Here is a 4,530-nt window from a genome sequence, read left to right on the forward strand (position 1 = left end):
CAATGTGTTTGCACACTCCTTGCAGCAGAGTTGAGCTTGAGGAGATGGTGCTATTTGAGTCTTAAATCCAACAGACCCATAGCCTTGTGGAGCAGGCAAAACTGGTGACCACTTGCAGGTCTTCAAGTAGGTCTCTGAGGATGAACAATGAACTGTAGGATTCCATCAGATTCACTGCTCCCATCTAACCTCCAAGCATATTCCAGCAGCTCTCTGCAACCCAGACTGGGATGACTTTCCCCTTTTCCAGTCTCTCCCCTTGTTCAGAATGGCATCGATCACCCTGATTTGGGAACGCAGACCCACAACATCAGACCTTCCACATCTTCCTGCACATAATCCTCTTCTTTCCAGCCACCCCAGGCAGACACAATCTGAAGCATGTTTGGACCCATTTAGTCTCTCATGACAGACTCTTTAGTCTCTCACGATCTGCTGAAACCAGATGAGTTCTAGTTTCAATTTTCACAGCTGGGGGAAGTCCAAAGACAATTACAAAACGAAGGCCTACCTGTAAGATCATTTCAGGACTTTACGGAAATGAAAGAGACGTGGCTGGAGGAGAAGAAGGAAAATTAATGCATCCGAATTCATCTGAGATCCTTTCAGGGAGTCCATTTTGGTCTGGGAATGAGGCCAGTTCAAGCAGTCCACTTGAAGTCCCCAAAAGATCTCAGGAGGACAAATAAGAGATGGCTGATGTAAGGCTTCCAGGTTTTTCTCTAAGTAAAGATCCTAATGTACAGCCCCTGCTTTCCCGGCGCTCCCTTCTCCTCAGCCTTTGGTGAATGTGACAAGAATCATTTGAGGAACTGGACGAGTAAGTCAGGAAAAAGTAAATCATCGCGCAGGCCCCGCTAAACCTCTTTGTCTCATTTTTCATTCCAGCCAAATCCCATGGGAATGTGCTAGGCTCAGGTTGCTGGTCCTACCACCCAAGCTACTGACTGATGTGCCTTTCTCCAGGTTTGCCAGAATTCTCACCCCAAGGAAGTTTTCCCCGTGTCTGTCCTGAAGAGGATTCTGTTAATACCTGCCCTCCTTCTCTTGGCAGCCTGTTCCGAAACGCTCAATCCCCGTTTCCTCAGCGAGGGTCTAATATCTTCTCTTATTAAACATGCTGAAACACAAGCTCACCCAGAGGTGTGTTTTATTTGACGCAAGTTGATTCGGTACAAGCTCTTCCCGGGACAGCTCCGGTTTCAGCATCCTGCACGGCTTTGGCAAAGGTTCCAAAGGTTCTGCTGGACACTTTGTTGGAGATTTCATTAACCCCTTTCAAAAATGGCACTTTCCAGGGTTTCCAAGTGCTGATGGATGGAAATTTCCAGGTCTTTTGTCTGGAGCTGCAGCACAGGCAAAGAGAAGGACTGAATCTTTCGATTAATCGCTGGGGAATAGAGTGAATGAGGATGATGTAACACTGTCTTTCTAAATCTGGCTACAGCAGCATTTTACAAACAGGCAGTGAATTTGGCCTCCTAGGACAGTGACCACCAAAGCGTTCCCGTCATCAGCCTGTAAGGGTAATGGTACAGGAGCAGGAGATAGCTGGATCCCTCTCTTCAGAAGATCAAGAGAATAAGAAAGGAGCAGTCAAGGGACCCGCATTTGTTGAAGTCACGACGGAGTCCCTAACTCTCATGTGGTCGTCAAGTAGAAGGTCATGTGCATGGAGGGACAGAGGAGTAAGCAGATCTGCCATGCTGCATGTGTGACAGAAGATATCTCTGCCCCATGGTATGGCCATCCCAAAGGAGAGATGCTAGTGTGTTCCAAAGCCAAGGTTGTCCAATGGGTGCCCCTGGCCATGTTTAAATACTTTGGGTACTTGCCATATGTCAGTGAAGCTGATGCGAGTGTTTCCACTGACTTCTGTGTAAACTCCGTCCCAAAGCAGGAGTACAAGCCCCCACTGACATCAAATAATTTTGACAACAATTTGTGTCCTTCAACCCTGATCAGTGACTTTTGATCTTTGACCCCAGTTGGTGAACACTAACTCCAACATTTGGCCTTGGAGGCCAACTGCAGGCTTTGACCCTGACCCATACCCTTTGACCCCATCTGTGAGCCCTGAAGCTGATTGCAATCTTTGATTCTGACCCATGAAATTTGACCTTGCTTTTGACCAAACCTTTTGACACTTAGCTCCATCTTTGACCCAATCTGTAATCTTCAAACCCTGACATTTAAGCCGACCTTGATCATCAATGCTATGGTATCAAAAAACTTCGCTAACCAACCATCTCCAATATAAACAAAGAGACCAAGAAACAAGGGAGCTGTCTGAAGTCAAAGGACAAATGGGCTGACACCAAACTTCTCTCTCAAATCCATACTCTGACTGCTGGACCATAAAAAACAAAGCCTGGGCTTTTTGATGCTAGAACATATTAGTTTTCTAATTGACATCCTTGGCAAATTGGAAAATTACATGAAAACAGAGAACAGCAAATAGCCTTCTCCTGAGTCCTCTGCAAGTAGGAGCTGGTTCCTACTTGGGTTATTAGCACTTGCTTAGGATTACCTACGTTTTATGTGAAAGGATATTCAGAACACAGAACATTTCCACATGTACGTGTCTAAGAAAACAAGTTGTGGTTTTCTATAGCCGACAGAAAAACATTCAGAGATGAATAAAGGCTTTCCCTTTAGCAGCCTGCCTGCTGTGAAGATAGAAGGTGCTCCAAGACTCAGCTCCATCATTCACTCTTGCCAGGCATAACATACCACAGAGAAGACAGCAGCGGTGTTTTACCCAAGGAAGCAAACTCACGCTACACTCCCACCAGAACAAGAACAAAAATGCCACTGCAGCTCATGCTTGTGTAGCCAGAAGAGGAATGGTGAAGTTTTCCTTTGGATTCCCAAGATCACAGGGACCAGCACACCACTGCCTGTGCCACGGAAAGTTTTCAATGCTCTTTAGATTACAAATAAGAGACCTGCCATAGCAAGCCCAAGGCCAAGCCCTGTCACGTCTGCCTGTGCATGGGTGGTGTGGCACTGCGTGAGGAAGGCAGGGACTGATGGAGACGGCGCCCACAGCTGCACCTTGCTGCAAGTGCCTGATTGCAACATGTGAGCAGAGCCCTGTGCCCAGCTGCTCACTGCAGCCCACAAGAGCCAGCTGTGTAAGAGCCCATCATCCCAGAGCACACAAAGCAGCTGATGATCTACCACTAGAACAAAGATTCCTTCGCTGAGCTGCTGAGAGAGAGTTACAGCCACCACAGCATCTGCCTTGGCACAGGACAGGTGTTCCTTTCTGCATAGACTCTGAAGACCAAACCCTGGCCCAGTGAAGGCAACAAGAGTTTTGCCAGAAACCTACAAGACACAGGGGTCAGTCCTGCAAGGATTCTTTCTAAACCAGTCTGGAACGTTTCCAGATTTGTTTTTGATAAAGAAGGGGATGGGGCTTAAGGCCAGTGCACCAGATGCTGGTTCTGATAACGTTAGCTAACACTTCTCTGCTCACTCCAACGTTCTAAAGTTGGTCTACAAGGTGCTACACAAGCAGGCTGCAGGCCAGCAGGACACTTGAACACGTGCTTATCTTCAAGAATACCAGTAAATCTTGTTGAGTGCTGAATGTTATGCTTTCCTGAACTGGAGCCAAAGTGCTCCACCCCTTGCCAGCTCTTCAGGTTAGCATCCAACAAGTCTCTGATAGAAACGCTGAATAAAGCCCTTCATACAGTATGCAAATGGTTCCACCAACTACATGTGTATTATGTCATTCTTCTACATAGACATGAATGGGTCAGTTCAGGATATTCTGTTTCAAGCCCCCTCTGTTTTTAGTTGTTTGCCTATGCTTTGCGGCTATGATCCAAGCCCCTTTTTTGCACAGAGGAGACAAACATTCAAAATGAGCAGCACCAGTGATCCATTACCCCTACAAATAGTGTTAACCTTGAAGCTATAATATATTGGGTTTAACTTTATTCCCACTGTGTTCTGCGGCTGGCATTTCCTCTGTTGTGTTTTGTTCCTCAGCCCTCTACCAATTCTCTCATCCAACTGCAATAACTTCTCTCATCCAACAGGATTGGGAAAGAACTGCCAGGCGTTGGTGGTATAGTGGTTAGCATAGCTGCCTTCCAAGCAGTTGACCCGGGTTCGATTCCCGGCCAACGCAGAGCTCCCTTTTGGGGTGCTGAATCACTGGAACAGGTTGCCAAAAGAAGTGGCAAATGCTCCATTCGTGGCAATATCCGAGGCCAGGTTGAGCAGGGCTTTGAGCAACCTGGTCTAGTGCGAGGCATCCCTGCCCATGGCAGGGCAGTTGGAACCAGCTGATGATGTTAAGGTCCTTCCCAACTCTAACCATTCCATGATAGTATCAATCTACAAATGGATGCCGAAATGACTTAGAAAACACTGTTCAGGTTCCATACAATAAAGCAAAGCACAGAACCATCTATTAGCATTATAATTACATAGTCTCTGAAACACATTGAAAATAAACATGTCATTGACGTGAGTCGAGCAAGCATACCACTGCAACGATACTTTTGAATA

General features: G+C 46.6%; 1 non-coding gene across 1 annotated transcript; it reads left to right on the forward strand.

Annotated features, from left to right (window-relative positions):
- Positions 1-4,075: 4,075 nt before the first annotated feature.
- Positions 4,076-4,147, forward strand: TRNAG-UCC (transfer RNA glycine (anticodon UCC)). Its single transcript has one exon. It is a non-coding gene; the product is annotated as a tRNA-Gly (tRNA).
- Positions 4,148-4,530: the final 383 nt, after the last annotated feature.

Source organism: Lathamus discolor, chromosome 1 (genome assembly GCF_037157495.1).
Source record: "Lathamus discolor isolate bLatDis1 chromosome 1, bLatDis1.hap1, whole genome shotgun sequence".
In the NCBI taxonomy this organism is placed as follows: domain Eukaryota; kingdom Metazoa; phylum Chordata; class Aves; order Psittaciformes; family Psittacidae; genus Lathamus; species Lathamus discolor.